The sequence below is a fragment of the Esox lucius genome, chromosome 21 (assembly GCF_011004845.1).
Source record: "Esox lucius isolate fEsoLuc1 chromosome 21, fEsoLuc1.pri, whole genome shotgun sequence".
NCBI classification, from domain to species: Eukaryota; Metazoa; Chordata; class Actinopteri; order Esociformes; family Esocidae; genus Esox; species Esox lucius.
Window position 1 is genome coordinate 24,325,505 of NC_047589.1, and position 24,940 is coordinate 24,350,444.

At 40.8% G+C, this 24,940-nt stretch overlaps 1 long non-coding RNA gene across 6 annotated transcripts in view; it reads left to right on the plus strand.

Annotated features, from left to right (window-relative positions):
- The window catches only part of dpp6a, a 211,447-nt gene that overhangs the window by 155,067 nt on the left and 31,440 nt on the right, over window positions 1–24,940 (plus strand). For all 6 annotated transcript variants that reach the window (XR_002195866.2, XR_002195869.2, XR_002195868.3 and 3 more), the window contains 2 exons: window positions 628–742; window positions 12,986–13,084. This is a non-coding gene — a long non-coding RNA (dipeptidyl-peptidase 6a). The remainder of the gene's footprint in view (window positions 1–627; window positions 743–12,985; window positions 13,085–24,940) is intronic.

Consider the following 24,940-nt stretch of genomic DNA (forward strand, 5'->3'; position numbering starts at 1 on the left):
AAACATGTAATATAACATATTTTGTTTTTAGTTCTCCTAAAACACACCTCAAGGTGGTTCAATAATTTTTCAATTGTTTTCTAAGAAAAATGCCTCTTGGCGGCATTGACCCAACCAAAGTCACCAGTGATCCAGAAGCTCCGTTTTTATCCGTCACATTTGTTTGCGGGTGATAGCCGCTGACGCTCTGCCTCATTGACAGTCCCCCCCCCTCCTCCACTCTCCCGGCTCTTATGTTACACTCATGGCAGTTCTCCTTGAGAACCTGTTGTGTTTCTCTAGTTCCAACTTGTCCTTGACTGACCCGTCCATTTGAGTTCTCCACCTCCCTCTCGCCTCACCACCACCGCCGTCTCTGAGTCATTATTTTAATCGCTCTTCCCCACTATCGCTCCTCGTCCTGCTGCCCGTACTTCTTCAGGCTCCAGGTTCCATTATACTCTCCCCTTCGCCCCTGCCTTCCCCAGCCCTAACATCTTCCTGTCCTTACTGGTTCTCCATCCTATGACTAAAAACGTCCCCCCCTATGCCGGCCGCCTTTAGAAATGTCTTCTCTTCACTCTTGTCTTCCCCTTTCTCCCTCTTTCTTCTCTGACCGTGTTTCCCTCCCTGTTTTAATCTGCACAGGAGCTGGTGGGGAGTAACCCTCCGCAGAGGAACTGGAAGGGAATTGCGATCGCCCTGCTTGTCATTCTGGTCATCTGCTCCATGATCGTCACCTCTGTCATTCTGCTGACACCAGGTACGTGTGGCCGGGAGAACAAGAGGGTCCATGTCTTGTGCCAGACGCGCAGACTGGCCTTACATGTGTCGTGCGTCGCAGTGTTTTACAAGTTTACTTGGGCGCCACATTCAGAGGTGTTCTCGTTCGCTTGTAATCCGCCCACAAACACGATTTGCAGTGTCGGGCGCAGCGCCAATATGTGTCTTTACCTGTCCTGAATGTCACATACACGCTGGCTTACATTCACACGCAGATCCTCTTCTGTAAATGATCGCATTCGCAGAAGGTCACATTCCCACTGTGCGTTTACACAACCAAATGCTTTTACTAACACACACGTGCACACACACACACACACATACCCAATGTTTTTTTCTTTTCCCCAGACCTTGAAACTGCTGTTTTCTCTGAAACCACTCTAAGCTTCTATAACAATCAGAATGGCCTTAAACAAAATTACTGTGAAGAATGTTTGCCTTGAAGTCAATGAAAGATTATTTTTGACATTCAACTATATACTCAGTAAGTTTTTTTTCCCGTCTTGTGAAGAAAATGGAAGAATTTAATCCATTACCTGCACTTTTTCATCTTTATTATAAATGTGCATAATCAAAACCCTCTGCTGAAAATTCAGTGTCTAGGATCTGTCACTTTTCTGCCCTGTCAAATTTGTTATGGATGAGAAATCCCATTTGCAATTCACAGTTTCTGTCTTTAAAACACGCATGACAATATGTGCTCGCTGTGTCTTTGTATTACTGTGGCTCTTACAACCAAACTGTCTTTACACTCAGAAGACCAGCAGGCTCCGGACCTCATAGGGGAAGAGTGCAATGTTTTGAAAGGGACAGATTTTTTTTGTTCACTGGTACCTTATCCTGAATTCGGTGTTGGGAGTTGGCAGCACTAACTATGACGTTGACCCAAACTGCTTCAGTCGACTCTTCTGTTCTCAGACCCCCCTCCCCCACCCTCTGTTTATTTGGGTTGCCAGTTCTGGCATGCCTTCTGCGGGGGAGATTGACAGTGGGAGTCAGAGGGAGCTATGGAGACTGGACAGGTGGCATCTCCAGCTTGCAACCCACCCTAAATCACCTCCTGCCTCCCTCTCAACTGCCGAGTGCCCAAGCAGAACTCCTGTCTACGGTCCAGGTTTTTGCACAAATGGTATCCCACTGGACTCACAGACTAGCCATTACTGGGAGATTTGAGGGTTTTTGATGAATTGGTATAACAAATAATTCCCATGGTCAATAAATACAGGCTTTAGGAGACTTAGTGGATTAATTAGCGATCCACAACAACACAAAACAACTACAGCGGATGACATGGCTCAGTGATTTCTCCACTTTTTGTAATCTTCTTCTAGCTCTCGCCACCTCTTTTAAGTGATTCCAGGAAGACCAATACATCTGGGGTTGCTTTGACTGAGTACAGTGTATTTTTAAAGCATTAGTTGGTTCCAGTAGATTGTATTCCACTACCTCCACCTCATATCCCGACCCTGCTATTCTAACACTGTTTTTACTGTGCAAGGAGGTGAGTAGTGTTTTAAACAAGACGTCCGTCTCTACACAAAATCTACACTGTACGAGCTATAAACACTGTTTGGAATTGAGATGAAGTAGCAGGGTCGTCCTTTGCTCACTAACAGATGTTTGTTGATGAATACTACTGGGCCAAACATCAGGGCAAATACTCTCGCTCCTGACAAGCACTTTGGTTTCACAGCCTCAAAGTCTGTCTTTACTCACAATGACAGGCTGTTCTTTCACAGTCACAGATAGGGCTTTACTGCCGAGATGGTAGTTGTTCTCTACATCAATACATCAAGTGAGAGCTTATCAATACCCTTGTAAAGTATACTGTAATATGATTTCTCATTAGGTATGTGGCATTTCGTTTTATTGTTATACTTGATTTTTTGCCTTTTATACTCATGGGTATTGGCTTACTTACTACTGTATGTACAGTGAGGGAAACAAATATTTGATCCCCTGCTGATATTGTACATTTGCCCACTGACAAAGAAATTATCAGTTTATAATTGTTATGGTAGGTTTATTTGAACAGTGAGAGACAGAATAACAACAAAAAAATCCAGAAAAACCCATGTCAAAAATGTTATAAATTGATTTGCATTTTAATGAGCGGAATAAGTATTTGATCCACTTTCAATCAGAAAGATTTCTGGCTCCCAGGTTTCTTTTATAGAGGCAACAAGCTGAGATTAGGAGTACACTCTTAAAGGGAGTGCTCCTAATCTCAGTTTGTTACCTGTATAAAAGACACCTGTCCACAGAAGCAATCTATCAATCAGATTCCAAACACTCCACCATGGCCAAGACCAAAGAGCTGTCCAAGGATGTCAGGGACAAGATTGTAGACCTACACAAGGCTGGAATGGGCTACAAGACTATCGCCAAGCAGCTTGGTGAGAAGGTGACAACACAAAAGAACTGTCAATCTCTCTCAGTCTGGGGCTCCATGCAAGATCTCACCTTGTAGAGTTGCAATGATCATGAGAACGGTGAGGAATCAGCCCAGAACTACACGGGAGGATCTTGTCAATGATCTCAAGGCAGCTGGGACCATAGTCCCCAAGAAAACAATTGGTAACACACTACGCTGTGAAGGACTGAAATCCTGCAGCGCCCGCAAGGTCTCCCTGCTCAAGAAAGCACATGTACAGACCCGTCTGAAGATCGCCAATGAACATCTGAATGATTCAGAGGAGAACTGGGTGAAAGTGTTGTGGTCAGATGAGACCAAATCTCAAATCGCATCAACTCAACTCGCCGTGTTTGGAGGAGGAAGAATGCTGCTTATGACCCCAATAATACCATCCCCACCGTCAAACATGGAGGTGGAAACGTTATGTTTTGGGGGCGTTTTTCTGCCAAGGGGACAGGACAACTTCACCGCATCAAAGGGACGATGGACTGGGCCATGTACCGTCAAATATTGGGTGAGAACCTTCTTCCCTCAGCCAGGGCATTGAAAATGGGTCGTGGACGTGTATTCCAGCATGACAATGACCCAAAACACACGGCCAAGGCAACAAAGGAGTGGCTCAAGAAGAAGCACATTAAGGTCCTTGATTCAAGGTGACCTAAATCCCAATATAAATCCCAGTCAGAGGTTCAGGTGTGCGGCATATTGTTTGGTGAGGGGAGCGCGCTGCTCTATGTAACAACGGGATAGAATAATACCCTCTTATTTCTAAAACCATTTATTTGTTTCCAAGGTGGAACTTTGGAGATGGATATTTGAGAGGGACCATCATGCGACTGGAGTGTCTCTTTAACAAACAAAAAAAAACATTTGAGGGTTGTTATACCTCGCTGTTTTAATTCATGTTATGTGGAAGACTTACCACTTCATTCCTGCTGGCATTGATGCAGCCTTGATTTAGTTGGGTGTAGACCATCCCCCAGCATTGGAGCAGAGACAGTGCGTCCAGTGTGTTGAAACCTTTGACTGCTACTGCATGTGTAGAAGCCTCTAAAAACGATTGGTTCGGTGGACTAAAGATCCGGAAGAACTCCACTGTGATTGCCGCTGCCTATTTTAGATGAGGTCTTCATCCACATCTGTCAATTACAAGGAAATACAGTAGCTGTGCTAGCCATACTTGTCATACAGTATCATTCTGAAATCACTATTTAGCTGCAGGTTTTATGTTTTAATAGAAAGCAGAATTTTTATCTAACCCTTGGAATGCGATTAACAGCCGAAAACCCAATAGACCTCCAGTCTGAGTAGTTAACACACACACACAAACAATTTATGTACACATTGACAAACATCCAATCCATGTAGATTCTGCCTCAGATGCAGTATGATTGGATTACAAGGAGCACATTGTGTTTGTGTCAGTGTGACTGCTTGTTAGTGTGTGTGTGTGTGTGTGTTAATGAGGCAATTTGCTTGTCAAAGCCCCGGAGAGAGAGCATGTGTGGCGCGGAGTGTTGTGTTTAGGTTGGGCGCGTCAGGCAGACACGGCACATTGGCTGTCGCGTCTCCACGGAAAACAATAACTGTTTGCATGGTCATCATGTTAAGGATTCCTGTGTGTTGGGTCAGAGCCCTGTTCAGCTGCAGAAATACACATAATTTATTTCTTGTTGGATCTGTGGACATACAGTATCTTTACAGTATCTTTCAAATCACTAAAAGCTCTGTTCTTACTTCAGTAATTGGAGGTTTGAACTTTTCTACCAGGGCCATTCAAGCAATCAATTTCTTTTTTACATTTTAAATACTTTGGGCTTTAATAAGGAGGATGTTTCCATACATTTTTGTATAAACAAAAAATATATATTTTTTTAATTCTGCTGTCTCCAAAAGGCTGAACTAAAACAGATGAAGGATGCCTTATTTCAAATGTCTGATGACAAGTGAACAAATGAATATAGTTACCTGAAACCAAATCATTATTATTGTGATGTAGAAGAATGAGACAAAGATAAATCATGTCAGAACTTTTTCCTCCTTTAATGTGACCTATAACGTGAACATTTCAATTGAAAAACAAACTGAAATCTTTGAGGGGTTAAAATAAAAAACTCACAATAACCTGGTTGCACACCCTTAAACTAATACTTTGTTGAAGCACCTTTGGATTTTATTACAGCACTCAGTCTTTTTGGGTAAGAGTCTATTAGCATGGCACATCTTGATGTAGCAATATTTGCCCACTCTTCTTTGCAAAAGCGCTCCAACTCTGTCAGATTGCGAGGACATCTCCTCTTCAGATCACCCCACAGATGTTCAATTGGATTCAGGTCTGAGCTCTGGCTGGGCCATTCCAAAACGCTAATCTTCTTCTGGTGAAGCCATGTTTTTTTGGATTTGGATTTGTGCTTTGGGTCATTGTCGTGCTGAAAGGTGAACTTCATCCTCAGCTTTCTAACGGACGCCTGAAGGTTTTGTCCCCAAAATTGCCTGGTATTTGGAACTGTTCAGAATTCCCTCCACCCTGACTAAGGCCCCAGGTCCAGCTGAAGAAAAACAGCCCCAAAGCATGCTGCCACCACCATGCTTCACTGTGGGTATGGTGTTCTTTGTTTTTGCGCCAAACATACCTTTTGGAATTATGGTCAAAAAGTTCAACCTTGGTTTCATCAGACCATAAAACATTTCCCACAATCTTTTGGGGGACTTAAGTTTTTGCAAACTTCAGCCGGGCTTAGATGTTTTTCTTTGTGAGAAATCCTTCTGTCTTGCCACCCTACCCCATAGCCCATTCATATGAAGAATTCGAGAGATTCTTGTCACATGTAGCACACAGTCAGTACTTGCCAGAAGTTCCTGCAGTTCCTTTAATGTTGCTGTAGGCCTCTTGGAAGCCTCCCTGACCAGTTTTCTTCTCGTCTTTTCATCAATTTTGGAGAGATGTCCAGTTCTTGGTAATGTCTCTGTTGTGCCATATTTTCTCCACTTGTTGATTTCTGTCTTCACTGTGTTTCATGGTATATCTAATGCTTTGGATTTTTTTTTTACCTTTATCCTGTCTGATATCTTTCAACAATGAGATTCCTCTGATGCTTTGGAAGCTCTCTGCGGACCATGGCTTTTGCTCCGAGATGCAACTAAGAAAATGTCATGAAAATCCTACTAGAGCAGCTGAACTTTGTTTGTGATTAATCAGAGTCATTTTAAATGATGGCAGGTATGTAATTACTTCTATTTTACATGAGTTTGAATGTGATTGGTTAATTCTGAACACATCCCCAGTTATGAGAGGGAGTGCACACTTATACAACCAGGTCATTGTAAGGTTTTTATTTTTCATTTCTCCCCGTCGAAGATTTCAGTTTGTTTTTCAATTGAATTGTTCACATTATAGGTCACATTAAAAGTGGACAAAGTTCTGACATGATTTATCTTTATCTCATTCTTTTACGTCACAAAAACCTTGCATTTTAACAGGGGTGTGTAGACTTTTTATATCCACTGTAGGTACTGTATAGCTTTTAGCTCGCCATCTACAGTAATCGTTTAAAATTTATCATGATAAAGCTACATTGTAATGCACAAATGGCATTCCATACACTAGGTTTCAGATTAGCACATTAACAGAGTATTGGCCACGACTCACAATAAAGCTGGCATTGGCCCATAAATAGCTGCTTCTCAAACTCCCTCCCTTGTTCACCACAATCACGTCCACTCAAGGCCCTGCTTAACTAGGCTTGCCAAGTTTTTCTGTCTTGTTCTCTTCAGTGTTGTTGGATTCTGTTCACTTTTGATCCATGAACAAAATCATAAAACCGGAAGTCAGGGGAGAGCTATCTTTATTAGCACAAGTCTAAGATATTGATCTTTTTTGGTCTCCAATAATTACAAAGTTAACACAGTCTTTTATGCCATGTGAGGCGGTCAGTGATCATAGCTAACCATTACACAGACTATTATAAGAAAGGTTTATCCTACTTAATACTCTTGTATGGTTCCAACCTCCCCTATGGTCCATGGGTCTGTTCAGATTGTCCTATGACAGTCACATACGTACACAGTTCCTTGCAGGTGGTATGGACAGGGTGTATGAACAGGGTGTGTGTACAGGGTGTATGAACAGGGTGAAAGAGATCACCTCAACTTTTTATTTTCCAAAAAAGTTGAAAAGGAACAGAAGCGTTCAATTTGCAGTGGTCTCTTAAGAAAGAATGGGAGAAACTGCCCAAATGCAGGTGTGCAAAGCTGGTAGAGGCATTCCCAAGAACACTTGAAGTGTTGATGGCTACCAAAGAATTTTCTTTGTTATATTTTTCACATTGTCTTTAAGAGTAGATTGACGGCAAAAACAGAAATAATAATAATAAATTAAGTCTACAACATAACTAAATGTGGAGAAAATGAAAGGGTCTGAATACTTTCCCAAGGCACAATGGTAATGAATGGAATTCTCAAACACACATCCCCGGTATTGCTGTTATTTGCGGTCATGTTAAAGCAGGAGCAACACAGCAATATGACCTGTCAATGACAACGGCTGTGCCGTTATACATAACAAACCAGGAGTGTTTCTAATATATAATCAGAGATGCATTGAGGTATTAGTATGGATAGATTATAAAATGGAAATGGAAACTACAACATTTATTTAATAAATCCATGGCCCTTCTCGGAAAGACCCATCAAACTGTCCCAATTCCCACACTGATTAATTCTGATAATTTTCTTTCTTCTCTGTGTGCCTTTTCCACCTCGAACACGCCATCCTCAAAAAATCCTGTGTACACTGACAGCTGACAACTGGCACCACCCCATCACCATTACTATTCCAAATGTCTTTATTGGCTATTAACCTCCAGCAGGCTTATGAATTTAAATGCAGAACATATGAATATTTATCTGTACGCAGGTATCGGGTGGATGGTGGATGAAGGATACGATCAAACCGGACAAGAGCAAAAAAAAAATATTCTATGAACTATTTCTTACAGGTCAGTTGAGGTTAGCCCCATCTCATTTCCTGTTTCGTGCACAGCACGGCACGCCAACTTGGCAGGTTAATGTGGGTTAAAATGCACTAAGTCACTCTTGGCTGTGTTTAATGTTGAATGCTGTTACCTTAAAAACCCAGGAGGGCAGCTTATTGGGACTTTCCATTTTATCTTCAAATTCACTGTTCTCTGACTTTGCCATTCAACACACTAAAAAGTTAAAATTTCTGTGTCTGAACTAAAAATCCTTTCTGTTCTGTGTCATCGCATGGCAGAAATGTTGCTTATGGTATTCATACCTGTCAGAGACCATGAAGTTAATGTGTTATCAAATATCAGAAATATGATTTTGCCTCTGACTTCTTTTAAAACAAGTGTGTCACTTGATGAAGGCAGTATTGGTGTGACTGTTCATACATGCACCTCTGCCTATCAACAGAAGAGGCACAACTTTTGAAAATATCCCATTAAATGTTTCGTTGTGCTTCCCTCTGTTATAAAAACTGTATTTTACTGCACTCATAATGTCTAGGCCTAGCTATATGTGTAGCTATAGCTATATGTGTATTAATGACCTGTGAATCTCTGAGAAATCAGCAAATGCATCCAGTTCTAGACTACTGTATGATTGTGATTGGACCTAGGCCTTCTGAGACAGAAAATATTTGTATTGTAAATATTTGTATAAGCTTTGTATTGAATAATCCAGAAAAAACTCCCAATCCCTCATTTACATTAGGCGCCAAACATGTAATCTAGGGCTAATTCATGAGACAATGTATTTTGATGACATCCAAAATGAATCAAACAGGCCGGGTCCAAAACAGGCCGAGTACCAAAACAGCAGAGATTACCACCTCCTGCTGAGATGCTGAATTGTTGTTCAAGACCTCACATCGGAGGAAAACGGCACTCTGACTAAACAGAGTGGTGGTGAAGACGTGGTGTTTGTTAAATCATGTTGTTTTATGTAGAGAGCAAAGTTGGAGTGAACATGGAAAGATTTTTAGCTGAGCCAGGACATGAAAGTTGCACACCCTGAGAGGAATGCTCAGTGAATTGGGAGTACAGCCTGTTTAACTCCGCTCACACAGCCTTCTCTGGCCTGGGCATTCGGCAGCCAGACAATAGTATCCCGCCAGCTCAGAATAATGTGACACTGATGAGGCACACGGACCCAGGTGTGGATGGTACAGTACACCAGAATTAACATACCACAACAGTGATGGAGAAATCGGATCTAATGGTTAACTAAAGTAACAGGAGCGACGTAGGCCAGGCACATTACATAAAACAGACTTACCAGGCCTGTAGATTTGATTTTTTACAGAAACTGGAAAAAAAAAAAAGGCATTCCGTTCTATTCACTGAAAGTAATAAGTTAGCAAGCCCCGAACATGACCGTGCAAAACACATCTCCAAATTGAAATGCATGACTATTGCCTCCAAACACCTTATATCAAGTAATGTCTGTCATATACAGACCTGTACAGTAGACCAGCCAAGCTCTGATGTAGCACACTGACCAGCAGAATAAGTTACTAATACCAAATGGAGAAGGCCAAACCACACACCTACTAGATTGGAAGTGAATTGGAGTATAATAATGTAGAAATAAAAGTGTACACATTTATCCCTCCTTATGCTTTCTCAGAACACAGTGTTTCCTCCCCTGACTGTATGTAACCAGGAGGAAGCAACATACCTTCCACGCGGCTTAGTAAATTCAGATGGTGACAAAATGAAGACGTGCAGAAACTTAGTGATGGGAAACTGAAGACCGGCGCTCCAGTACTGCATTCCCTTAACCTCACCTCTTTGACCCGTTGCACAAGCCCATCCGTTAAGACCGCCAAACAAATCTCCTAATCATTCATTATTAAGTCACTTCTCCTTTGGTATTCATTCACCTAATTATCTGACTGGTATTAATATTAATACTGTTAATTAGCACTCTTCCTACGGGCCGTGCTCAAACCTCAGAGCTCCGCTTAAATGTCCCACCACCTCCAGCTCCAACCTCAACAAGACATGCTCTCTCTATGGGAACTGTCCACAAGGATTTACTCCTGTAGGTTCAAGCTCTACAGCATTTATATGTTACAAACGTACCTCACACAGGACTTACCTCACACAGACACGTCACAGGTCCCAATCCAGGCCATTATAGTTTTCCTTCTCGATTACGGGAATACACTCTAGACTGTGCCTTTAAACCCCTAAAACGTATCTGGAACTTTCCAGCATGTCTGTTGTTTAACCTTCCAAAGTTCTCCCATCACCCGCTCCTGTGCACTCTCTAAATAATTCACATGCTCATATTGTCAGAGCTCACACCTTTCCACTGAGCCACAAACTCCTGACTGATGACTATAGGGGAATATCAGAATGAAACATATTTCTTAGTGATCTCGGATGCCCATCACTTAAAAAAAGGAAAACGTAAAAATGAAAACTACAGAAGGTATGGTCAAAATAATTATGAAAACATTAACAAAAGGCCCCATGGCCACTAAGCAAACCAGTGGCCTCTCTGCTCTCCAAGCTGGCACCGATTAACAGTTATGCTAACTGTCTGTACCTGATGTGCGTTTCATGGTTTGGCAGCACAGCTGTCACAGACTCGGGTTGGGAGGTAGTGTTTCCTTAAACGTGTCGTTTAATGCCCTCAGACATCATAAATCTTCCCACCATCAAAAAAGAAAAAGGTAAAGCTACTCCACCATCCACATACATCGTTAGACATTTTCCAAACTTGTATGCCTTTTTTCATATTCATTTTCCAAAACGATTCCTGAACTGAAGAGGCAGAATATGCCCCTAGACCACGCATGAAGAGGCAGAATATGCCCCTAGACCACGCATGAAGAGGCAGAATATGCCCCTAGACCACGCACCAACCTGGGGCATGGAGTGTGGACGTGCTTACCTGATGGTGTTGTCTGCGTGCTACATTAGACTGCCCTCATATATCATTACACGACCCTCTGTAGTTGCAGCACCACATTCTCTGCAAATGACCGAACATGTTCAGAAACTAGAGAAAACAAATTGCGTTTGTGTTTATTTCTCCCCCATTCTTACCGTTATGTGAATGTCTGTCAGATCTGATGGTTTTAGTAACAAAGAAAGTAATCGGTGGTCTAAATACACCTGCCAGATATTAATGATCATATACTCTACTGTCCTGAACCAGATCTCAGAGGGATTCATCACATGCTTGAGTTTTACCACTGTACATTATGCGTGATTTGCATTTTCCATCCCGTTCTCCAGTGCAGCCATGCTGCTCAGTCCTTGAGAAGTACACTCCTTCCTGTTGACAGAACCATGAAAGAAGTCGTAAACATAATTATGTAATTGACTACCACTACGCGTTGACAATATAAAAGTGTTTTGTCAGGGTTGCCTCTTGGATTCGTTTGCTCTTCTAAGGATATTTTCACTAAAATATTTTCTTCTTAAATATTATTCACAACTCCCCACAAGTGCCGGCAGAAGTCGAATTAAGTCAGAGGTGCTTTATAGGAAACTGCAGCACTCAGTGGTACTTCATGTTCTCCACTGTACAGTTATAAACACTAGAGGAAAGATTGGTTGTACCCCACTCTAGTTTGAATAATTCTGTTCTCCACACAGTCATCTGGGGGAGATAATGAGCTTGCTTGGCTTGAGGCCTGACAGTAAAGCCGTATGTTTGGAGAAAATAGTTGTTTATGGCCTCAAGCTGAGCACCAGTTCCATCAAGAAATCTTAGAAGACAAAAAGGGTTTCGCTAAGATTCTTCGGCTGTGCCCATAGGTTCATTATTTTGGTTTCCAATTAGAACCATTTTTGCTTCCGGGTAGAAACTTTTTGTGTTCTTTTAAGAATCCTCTGTACAGCAGTTGGGTCACTTGCTCGCGGTCGGCTGCAAGATAGGGAGAATTCAGTTGAATGCTGATTCCAGATCAGCCCAGAAGTCTGGCGGAGGGCAGTGCAATTGGCCAGAACCGTCTGGGCTTGGCAGGTTAGCAAAATAATTTGTCTGCCATGCTTCTTCGCTCTCTTGCAACTCCTTGTGGTGTCTTGGGCGCCTGTGAGGTCAATCAAGGTAGATGGCCGTGTTCCTTCCGGTGTGTAAGGATTACAGTCTAGACTTCCTGGTTAATCAAGCATTGTGATAGGTTCCAAAACGGTGTTGGATGTCCCATGTATCTCAACACTGACTGTCCGGAGTCCACTGGGAGATGCTGCGATGAAGCAATTTTTTCCAGAGCTGTATATATATATATATATATATATATATATATATATATATATACAGCTCTGGAAAAAATTAAGAGACCACTGCACCTTTTTCTTTCCTTTCCAAAAAAGTTGAAAAGGAAAGTTTTGAGTGATGAACAGAAGCGTTACATTTGCAGTGGTCTCTTAATTTTAACCCTTCTGTTCCTCACTCAAAACCTTCCATTTCAACTTTTTTGGAAAGGAAATAAAAAGGTGCAGTGGTCTCATAATTTTTTCCGGAGCTGTATATAATAACAATCCTCTATGGAAAGGGGCCTGCAAAAACTCAGAATGGTTCTACCTGAGACTAAAAACATTCTACCTGAAATCAAAAGGATTCTTAATCAACACTGTCAACAACATGCTGACTTTACCCTGAATGGCCGCTTAAATCGTGTTTGGTGTTTCTGTAATAATTAAAGCAAATACATTGTGGACTGAACCGCTTACAGTGCTGTGGTTCAGTTCTAGTCGATAGTGCTCAAAATTGTCAGTAGATTTAAAATGGGATTAATATGTGTTTGCACTTGTTCCCTTGCAGGCGAGGATGACAGCTTGGCCCTGAGGGAAAAACTGACTGTGGCTGACATCTTTAGGAAGGAGTTCAAGGTTCACAACCCTGAGGCAAAGTGGATCAGCAGTGAGTACGCTACTGATGTTTCGTCGGGGTACATTTTGGGGGTGGGAGCTCCATAACACGTAGCGCACTGATGTTTCACAGGGGTACGTTTTCAGGATGGGACCTCCATAACACATAGCATACTCACCATGGACAAAACAACATTTGACACAGAACTGAAGACAGAGTTTGAGGAGACAAGCCAGCTCAAAGTGCTCAGATGTCACTACGCAGTATAGTAGGACTTTTTTATTTTCTTCGGTTAGTGGAACTGTAGGTTGAATTTGAAGGGAAGTGTCAGCACTGTTTTCTGTTGAACTGAATGGAGCCTTTCCACTTCCCGTCCAGCTACAGTAGCATGAATTTGGAATGATTATGTAGTGTGTGAAGAACATTGATTGAGCCCTTTGTTCTGCTTGCAACACTTTCCGCACTGCTGAACTCTTTGGCCGTCTGTGAATCAGCTCATCAGTAGATGCTGGCAAACGCAGTGTAAAGAGTGTGTGTCTGATCGGTTTCGGGCAAAACAGTGTGCGTGTCCTGCCATATAGCCCGATAGTCATCTTTAAAACCAGTTGTTGCCCGGCCTGTAGGGGCTTATATGACACAAAGTCAATGTGCCCAAAACACTAAACATATATTTGAAATAAACAGATTAAATGCATTTGACGCCTTTCAGCTATTTAAAAAGCAGTACAAGCTGCACCTTGTGTTGGTAAACAACAAATAGACAGCTTATTTAGGCTCTGTAAATGAAATGTGTGATGGCAAAAAAGAATTTTCTGAAAAAATAAACTCAAACCTCTGTATTCTGTGACATCCTTGTGAGAGGAACTGCATCAGATCTTTGTGTTTCTACTGCTGCAGCCACCATCAGTCATAACGATTCGCCTCAATGGCCCAGCTTATACAAAGCTGTTTTGGACTGTACATTCACATTCCAGAGAAGACTAGAATCATTGCAAAGAACAAGAGTAATACGTATTTATATTATTTGTATCAGACCAACAGGTAAAGGGAACGGACTCTCTCAATTCTGTCCTCTAGTGAAAGGTTGCTGTTAAAGCAGCTGCACTGTGAACTTTGTTTGATTTTATTTCCTGTGCAACATGATATATGGGTATCTAATTTGGCTTCCAGGCCAGACACATTATATTATTTTACTGTTAGATTAAATACAATGATCTGAGCCTGACTCACCAAGGCACTTTACGACCAAAGGATTAAAGAAACAGCTTTCATTTAACTGATGTCCAAAATAAAACGTCTCCTATTATCAGTCACTAGACTCTCCTGGAGAGGGTTCAGATGGGAGAGAATATCCCGAATACTTCTACATCTATTCAAGCACTATAGAAAGTTGACTTCCTTCTGTGCCCTCCTTGATATAATCAGTGAGCAGACTAATTAAGATGGTTGAACGATACCTCTAAACAAGCTGCTTTCACGAGTTCAGTCGTTTCCGATCAGTAGTGACTGTCCTATTTCCATTCGTTCTTCTGACCCACAAAATGGGGTCATGAGAAATGTGGTTAACCAATCTGTGACGGTGAATGAGTCACAGACGGTAACCTGCTCAGGACTGTGGACTGCTTGAGTGCAAACAATCATGGACTAGCAAGCAATTAATGCTTCAGAATGTTCTGGTTTAAATAGAAGTTCTGTCACTTTGATCAGCTGATTAACAGTTGCATTCAAACAACATCCTCTACTGTATGCAGCAACCATGAAATTAAAGTTGTCATCTTAAAGTCTCGCCTGTCTACTGTAGCCGTCCCTGGTTGACAGACGGTAGCCCTGCCAGCAGGGAAAGTCTTCTTTGGGAGCCCGGAGATGAAAATGCTAAAGACTGGAGGTCCGTTATTGACTGATTATAATGATCTTTACTAGCATGTCACATTCATTTAGCCCTTGTGATATGCAGAATGGCAAGCATTCATTATTGGCTTCCGAGAATAGGGCTGAAATGGAATTTTTTTGCAAACCCAATTTAGTCTGGAATTATACTGTATACATTTTTGCCATCCCTGGTTTTTGTAGAGCCAACAATTGATTTCCTGGGAGACTTGCTGAGCCGGACCACCACATTTGGGGCCCACCAACATCCAGAAGCCATCTGTTTTAAAGTGTTTTTGTGTAGTTATTGTCATGAGGCTACAAGAAACTATTGCTGTTTTAAGCAAATTTCCTGCAATTGTACACTTTTTGTGCAGAGAGACAGATGTACTGTATTATAGCTCATGAAAGGCTGTTGTTCACCCTTTGACATGAAATTGAAAGAAAAGATTGCAGTATCAAGCAAAATGTCCTGCTGTTCTTCTGTCCACATTTCTCTAGGATTATTTCCTATAATTCAACACATCCTGCTATCATACGCATCTCTTTTCTGGCTTTGGGACCCTGGAGTTTTGGGGGCCCCCTGGGCATTTGGGATTTTCACCTCTAGAATTCTTTATGAATCAAAAGTTTTTTTGCTGATGAGTCTAAATCCTTTTTTTGCTCTTCGGTGGCAATTAATGTTCATTATTAATTCATACAACACAAGTTATTCACTTGAATAGCCCTTCAGTCTTGTTTTATCACAGCCTAGCCCTGTAACCTTGTAGCACTGCTGAAATCTCCAACATTAGCCTCTGATCTGTTTGTGTGGTTTTGCCAACTCCTACAGTCATTGTCGTTTCATAGTAACACCATAGAAGTTGGCAGCAGCAGAAAGAGATCTGGCATCAGCCTGCTTATGCACATAGTTTGTTTCTAAATATCCATCATCAACATTCTAAGCAAATGCAGCCAACATCATTGGTTTTTGTCTGCTACATAAATGCCCAATTCCCAGCTCCTATAAATCAGTGTTTTCACAGCCACAGGGCCCCAGACCAGTACTGTGCCAAGGATATTTTGTAACTAGGCTGCCGGGCCTTTACTTAAGAAATGTATTTTTCCTTAGTAGCGAGCAGGATGGGTAATCAGTTGACACGGCACAGCCCAGTTTGTGAGCCAGAAGTGAATATTTGACTGAACAAAAAGACACACTTACCGCCCTACAGAATGAATGGCATCCTAGGAAAATAATAATAAAAAAGTCTAGAAAAAGGGGTAATTGTCTATCAGCTTGAACTTACACTAAATAAATGATCTGACCCTAACCTTTAATTGAGTGAAAATGTTTAAACTAAAATGTTTTAAAAAACGTCACAATTATTGGGTGCATTAGAAAATCTATAAAATTCAGTTGATTACATACTACACAATTATGTTAATATGACGCAGTTACAACTACAAAATTATATGTAAATCCTTGACATCCTGTTTCACTGGGATATACATATGTGGTGACACACAGGGTAAACTCCCTTAGTTATCCATCAACATGGGGAAGGCTTACAAATCAGGCCTGAAAATACTCATATCCACTGTTAGGACAGTAATTAAGAAATGTAAAAACACTGGAGCTGTGATGAACTTGCCTGGAAGAAGACACGTGAATTTTTCCCCCAAGCACAGTGAGAAGGTTGATTCAAGTGACGTAAATAGAATCAAGCTTCTGCAATGGCCATAACTGTCCCCTGACTAAAATCCAATTGAAAACCTGTGGGGTGAGCTGACGAGGAGTGTCTACAAGCGAGGACCTCAATTAATGGATGTATGGAGGAGTGGTCTCAAATCCATTCATACGTGTTCTTCCACCTCATCAAACATCATAGGAGATGACTCGGAGCCTATTTGAAAAGTGAATGTTTAAAACAATGGCAAAGTGAAGTGAATGATTTTGTTAATAGCCTATTGTTTGGGCCAATGTAGTGAACAATGCCAGATGCATCAGAAACTTGTTAAACCCTAGCTGTTAATGGATTTCCATCTGAGCTAATGACCATTTTCCATCCTGTCAGACAGTATACATTTGGGAGCCAATCTCATGTTATCAATGTAGGCTGTTATTGCCGGGTCATGTTGAGTACTGTATGTTCACGCTCCAGTTGTTCATCATAAAAGTTGATTTATGCATTTAGAAACAATTATCATGTGAGTAGTTTGGAAAGAATATATTGTGTATGAATTGTCTTATAAATAATTGCATAACGTGATGTTCTCTTGTAAAACTAGTACTGTAGAAATAGGGTTGGAAGCAAAGATTGAAAACTACAAAGTTAAAGTACTTGGCTATGTTCATGAGGTGAGGGAAGTTCCTAATTAGGACCTAAATTACCAGGTGAAGGAAGTTAATTTAGGTCTTGATTAGAACATTCCCTCACCTGGTGAACACAGCGAACTGGGGAAGTACTTTAACATTGTACTTTTTATATGTCTGGTAGCAAGCCTACATATAGAAGGTATCATTCATTTGCAGTATTAACATTTTAATACGAACTAACCAAGATTTGCATGAGAAGTTGATTTGCATGAGAAACAAAACCTCTTTGTTTCTTTAACCAGCTAACACAAGGATCCAAGAATAATTGCTTGAAATAGATTTAAAATTTTTCCCAAGTACATTTTGCTTGCTGGCATCTAGGACGTTGCTTTGCAGGCTTAATGAAATGAAGCTGCAATATATGTAGTTCCTCTGGTCTGTAATATCAAAAGATATTTCTTTGTGTGCTCCAGTCAAAAGTGACTTTTTTTTAGATCCCCTTTTTATTCATGACGCTGATGAATGCATCATCATCTGGAAGCACCGTCACCATCTGTGCCCATTCATGATTGTAGTACTTCCAAAAAAAATGATATTGCTTGAATAGTCACAAAGATTATATTTGGATATGGTCTTGGCCAAAAACCTATTTGGGATGCCACAGTTGATATCTAACGATCATTGACATAGGCTGTTGCAAACAGTGGCCAAAGACACATTTCAGTGGTTGTAATTTCACTGGTTAAAGTTATGCGGTATATTCGTGATTCGTAACAATCATTTCTACAAGCCTTCAAATTCAATTATAATCCACACGTGCAGTGATATGCACTTACAACAATCTGGTAAATGGAGGCTTGTTTTTGGTCTTTGCTCGGTGTGAAATCCCTCATGTACCTCCTGAAAGGTCACTGCGTTGCCCCTTGTTCAATATTTTCGGCAAGAAAGGGGTATATGTCATGCCAATTTCTAGCATAAAATCACAACGCAAGTGCTTGCACCGACAATAAGACCGTGTTCTCCAGGAAGGACAAATGAAACCAGGTACATAGTTATTTCAGTGCGTTCAGCTGCTTTCCAGATCAACTAGCCAGCTCTTCCTGTCCTTGTGCGCTACGCAAATCCTGCACACTGGCTGACACACATACGCTCACACATCAACCCCTGGCTGACGCTAAAAATGGAGGGGGTGGAGATGTGCTGAACTCCGTCAAGCGTTCACCACCTAATTAGTTGTCTTTTAACCTTGATCCAAACGTGTTTCCTAGAAGAACAGGACAGTCCTGGTGTACACCGCTGACCCAGAGATACGTTTGTTATACCTTACCCCGGGGTGGGGTGGAGGCCTGGCAGTGGGGGTGCTTTACTCCATTGCACTGACTCTGCCAGCGACAACCCGGTCAAGAATGTCTATCCACTATTATTTCAAAGTTTTTTTGTTACGGACATTCAAAAGGGGGGAGATTGATTCATATAAATCAGCAGGGGAGATTTATAGTGCTACTGGTACCTCTAAACAGCTGCAGCTCATTCAGAACGCTGCTGCTAGAATGTTAACCAGGACAGAGAGAACAGAGTACATCACTCCGGTTCTTAAATCTTTGCACTGGCTTCCAGTCAGTTACGGAATAGATTTTAGAGTGGTGCTTTTAGTCTATAAATCACTGAATGGTTTAGTCCCTGAATACATTTCTAATATGTTTAAAACCTATAAACCAAGTAGGACTCTTAGATCTATGAAGGTCAGCTAGTAGAGCCCAGAGTCGAAACTAAACACGGCAAAGCTGCATTTTGCAGTTATGCTGGATATAACTGGAATAAACTACCAGATCTTAGATGTGCCTCAAATGTATACATTGTCAAATTCAGGTTAAAAACACTTCTCTTTTCGCGTGCCTATGTCTGAGCGCTTAAACTTAACCACACTATTTACCTTAAGGCTTTTATGGTTACATAGCTTCCTCACAGAATATACTACAGAATCTACCGGTTTAGTATATATTTCTATTCATTTTTATTTTTATTATGTTTCTATTTTCTATTCTATTCTAGGTAAAGCACATTGAATTGCCTATTTTATGTATGTTATTATTCTAGTATTTGTTTTTATTCTATTGTACTTTTTTCTTTTTCTTTGTAAAGCACATTGGCTTGCTTCTATATATGAGTTGTGCTATATAGATAAATTGCTTGCTTACCAGCTTTAAATACCGGAAATTTGAAAGTAGTGTTCATTTTTAAGAACCCCAAAATATTACACTCTTTACCAGAGCAACCTATATAAATGACTGATTTCATACATTTAGCACTTTACGGTTATTTTATTTTTGTTAAGGGTGGAGATGGGATGAATGAGCCGCTTGCAAGCGGGGGACGATTCGGTGGCCATAACTGGCATGACTGGAAACTGGAAACACCCTACCCTCACGATAAGTGTTGTGGGTACTCAAGTGACCACTCGGTTAGGACACCCGTTTATGTCCCTGTTGAATGATGGCACTCTGCACTGGGCCCTTTAACAGCCTGGAGTGTCGGATTTGACCTTTAGACCAGTGTGAAGAGCGCCTCCTACTGGCCTTCCGACTCCACTTGGTCTCCCATCCAGATGCCTGCTTTCACTTCAGAGGCCAGCTGGCTGTGGGGCTGCAGTCTGCTATGCTGACGATACTGTACGTGTGGGGTATTAATGCACACCATGTAACCGCATTATATTTTTGGTCTTTAACGTGTTTATGTAATTTACAGAAGGCTGCCCTATGTCAATGCTAGTATATAGACGTGCTTGTTGCATTGAGCCGTGTGCTGTGGCTCCGTTGAGGTCGAAATCCCCCTCTTTGTTTTCGAGACATAATAAAGAGGTTTAATGTTACCATTAAAGGGCTACTTTTGACACTGGCCAGTTTGCTCAAGTACTAGGACTCAGGCAATTGGCCGACATTGAAAAATGAGTCTTATAGGCGGCGTTGATCAGTGTCACTGATGAACATAAATCAGCGTAAAAACTCCCATCCAACACATTGGTCATGAGACGTCAGCACTGAATCATACTTATGCTTTGGGGAAGGGGTTCAGGTGATATAGAGATATAGCCTGGGTCTCTGTTGTGTAATGTATTGGTGTAGGAGGTAGGCTTGACTGGCCTTCCTCAGAGATAAGATTGTCTGATTCAGTGGTAAACAAATTGTGGGTTGAGGTATGGAGCGCTGGTTGTCAGACCCCTCCAGGGGACCGCAAGCCATTCCGTGTATGAGACGTATCCCAGAGCTAGCAGAGCTGAATCAACTTGTCAACTAATTATCTGGCCCCTGACTGCTTTATTCATGTGAGCTCGTTCACAGCTGAATCAAAACTGTGAGACAGCTGGAGGTCCCTAGGAGAGGACTGAGAAACACCCTGTTGGTATAAAGAAAATGTGTAGTTACAGTACAGTATATGTACAGTATCTGATTTATTCTACAGAATACTTCGAAAACTAGAAAGCCTTCCCTCCATGTATGCAGAACAAAGACAGGCATAGGAATTATCCAGAAACAGACCTCCTCCCTAAAACATGATACATTACCTCACAGGGGGAGGTTTGAGGTGTTGTCTAAAATTAAGCTAACATTTAACATGAGGCTGTGCATAGTCTTTTTTTTATGAAGGGACAAACAAGATCACATCCATTTCTGACACACACCATGCTTCACACACAGCTAGTAGTCCCCACTCTTTGACACATAACATTATGGTTGATTTGCTGGGGAAAGAAGAAATCGTAGCAGATTTTTAATTATGGACATGATAAAGAAATTTATGAACTCATTCCTTTTTATAGCCCACCTGAACAAAAGTCAGCTGAGATTTAAGGCTGTATTACGGTGGGGGGAGACACCCTTTTATTTTGCCACAGAAATGCCACTATAACTCTACTGTATCAGTGTCTTGTATCATTTTTTATCAGCCTATTAAACCGTAATCCTCTCAGCCGTCAGGACGACAAATGACCTGGAACAGCAAATAAAAATCTATTTCATTCAAACCCGGCTTTACCTTTTGTACCTCGGCTCACCAGTTTTTAATAATATTACCCGGTTTGGTTTGTAAACTGGTTGTAATGACGTCATTCACTAGGAAACATTCACTAAGAAACACATCATTATTATGTTCCAAAACACTCTTTTTTTGTTTTAAGACATAGATATATTGCATGGTAATTTGACATAGAAATACATCCAAAACACTATACATTATTTGCCTCATAATTAATTAAATAAGAATCCTGGATTTTAATACTAGATTTGAATGTCAAATGTAATAGATAACAAAAGAAACTGAATGAACTGTACAAGTGATACATTAGTTACATTAATAAATAATAATAATAATGTTTTTACTTCAGTAATACCAAAAACAAGAAAAAATACAGTTCAAAAAAAGGATCACATGACCAAACATCCTAATGCAAAAAAGATCAACAGTGGACACAATCTTCAGCCTCAAAATCAAGCTCATAGTACACATAATATGGATTAATCTGATATATAGTATCAAATCCTGTAACTGTTAGACCAACCCAGCGCTGTCTGTACCACATGCAAACAGATTTGCACAGCACACAGGTTGACCTAGTTGCTCGATCAGGGGTTTCCGATCAGGGGTTCCGATCAGGGGTTCCGATCAGGGGTTCCGATCAGGGGTTCCGATCAGGGGTTCCAACTGTTTTTCTTGGGTCCTCCCTCCTTAAAGGACAATGTGGGGACCTGACTTATAAAACTTGGATCTCCAAAACAATGCACACTTGAGGAACTGTCTTTTTCAGCCTTCTGTTTCCTGTGTTTCGCGGGATTCAAAATCCACTAGTCACTGGTGATTCTTTCATATACTTGCTTGACATTTGCTTTCTCCCGTTATCGTTACAACAGCGGAAACGGCAGTAAACGGCCTGTGAAACACACTGGTAATGGCCGAAATGGGCTCAGCGGAAAACATTGGTTGCTTTCGACCGTTGAGTCAATGTCGGCGAGGCACATTTGAACTAACAGCAAGTCAGAGAACATCTGCTGTTTTCTTGGAAATGTGAGAATGGCAGACATGGCATTCAGCTTTGTCAATGCCCAGGAAGAGGATGCTCTGAAAATTCAGCTTCCACTGAATTACATAATTGAATGAGTATTCTGATAAGTAAATGATTACATACCAGTCTAAGTCTTATCTAACTCTGAGGATTGTTTCATTATTTCGTGATGGGTTTTTCTAATCTTGTTATAACCAGGGGAGAGTGCATACGACGATGAGAACATTTCTGTGTTAGCAGTATATGAGATATGATCTGTTGTTTGCCATTACTTCATGCCTTTGTGATAACCATCCTGATGATTATCTGTGATGGGCATCATCAAATTTTAATAAATGTGATTGAATGGAGCACACTCAAATATTTTTATTGTGTGGTTATTAATTGCCAAATGCCAAAAAGCTTGCTTAAGAATTATAGCATAAAAAGATAAAGTAAATCCTGTCTCTTTTTTTGACAGTGTACATGCTTGTCAATTCAGATAAGTTACTGGGACATTGTATGCCAAGGTGTACCATAGGCCCAGCGATCCAGTACACATGGTATTGACCCCATGACTGATGTCAAGGTTATTTGCTCATTAAGAGTCGTTTTCTCTGACACAGATAAAGGTTTGTACTGGACCTTAAAGCCAACGTAATGGGAGTTCTACATTACATTGACATTTTAGTCATTTATACAGGGCAACTCACAGTTAGTGCATTTATCTTCAGATACAGTGACCAGGTGGGATAACAGCACAGCCCAGTAGTATTAAGTACAATTAATGAAGTAGCTATTAGCAAAGTTGGTGCTGGAAGAATAAAAAAAAGAATTATAAAAATTGTAATACATAGAACATGCTTGATGCAATCCTTTCAAGTGAGATGACTGATTAAAAGGACATTTAATTTTTTTATTAAACATAAGATTTTTCTACATAAATGTCTTTAAATTGCTAGTATTGAAATGTCCCATGTGGAGCCTATGCGTTCGGTATTAATGTTGCACTTAACAATCAAAACATGTGACAACAATATTGATTGAAGCATGTTGAATTAGATTATCCCTACCAACACATACTGTGAGCCAATAATACCTTTGTAGTAGATGCTAAAGAAACGCTTACAACTAGATCCCCCACCTACAGTGGGGGATCACACTGTAAGTGTTAACATGCCAGGTTTTTGTGATGTGAAAGAATGAGACAAAGATAAATAATGTCAGAACTTTTTCCACTTTTAATGTGACCTATAATGTGAACAATTCAATTGACAAACAAATCTTCGAGGGGGAAAAATGAAAAATAAAAACCTTACCATAACCTGGTTGCATAAGAGTGCATACCCTCTTATAACTGGGGATGTGGCTGTGTTCATAATTAACCAATCAAATTCAAACTCATGTTAAATAGAAGTCATTACATACCTGCCACCATTTAAAGTAACTCTGATTTAATCACAAATAAAGTTCAGCTGTTCTAGTAGGATTTTCATGACATTTTCTTAGTTGCATCTCAGAGAAAAAGTAATGGTCCGCAGAGAGCTTCCAAACCATCAGAGGAATCTCACTGTTGAAAGATATCAGTCAGGAGAAGGGTACAAAAGAATTTCCCAAGCATTAGATATACCATGGAATACAGTGAAGACAGTCATCATCAAGTGGAGAAACACAGGTCAGGGAGGCTTCCAAGAGGCCTACAGCAACATTAAAGGAACTGCAGGATCATGTGACAACAATCTCCCATATTCTTCATTTGACTGGGCTATGGGGTAGGGTGGCAAGATGAAAGCCTTTTCTTACAAAGAAAAACATCCAAGCCAGGCTGAAGTTTGCAAAAACAAACACTAAGTCCCCCAAAAGATTGTGGGAAATGTTTTATGGTCTGATGAAATCAAGGTTGAACTTTTTGGCCATAATTCCAAAAGGTATTTTTGGCACAAAAATAACACTGCACATAACCCAAAGAACACCATATCCACAGCGAAGCATGGTGGTGGCAGCATCATGCTTTGGGGCTGTTTTTCTTCAGCTGGAACCTGGGCCTTAGTCAGGGTTGAGGGAATTATGAATAGTTCCAAATACCAGGCAATTTTGGCACAAAACCTTAAGGCGTCCATTAGAAAGTTGAAGATGAAGAGAAAGTTCACCTTTCAGCATGACAACGAACCAAAGCACACATCCAAATCTACAAAAGCATGGCTTCACCAGAAGAAGATTAAAATTTTGGAATGGCCCAGCCAGACCCCAGACCTGAATCCAATTGAACATCTGTGGGGTGATCTGAACAGGGCTGTGTACAGGAGATGTCTTCACAATCAAACAGATTTGGAGCGCTTTTGCAAAGAAGAGTGGGCAAATATTGCCACGTCTGTAATAAAATCAAAAGGTGCCTCAACAAAGTATTAGTTTAAGGGAGTGCACACTTGTGCAACCAGGTTATTGTGAGTTTTTAATTTTAAATTTTTCCCCCTCAAAGATTTCAGTTTGTTTTTCAATTGAATTGTTCACATTATAGGTGGAAAAGGCTCTGATATGATTTATTTTTGTCAAATCTTTTTACATCACAAGAACCTGGCATTTTAACAGGTGTGTGTAGACTTTCTGTATCCACTGTACTGGTCATGGCAGAGGTTAGGAGCTCGTCTTTAGCGCTGTTAATCCAATCCAGTAAATGTGAATTAAGATGTTCTTGCGTCACATCTTTTCC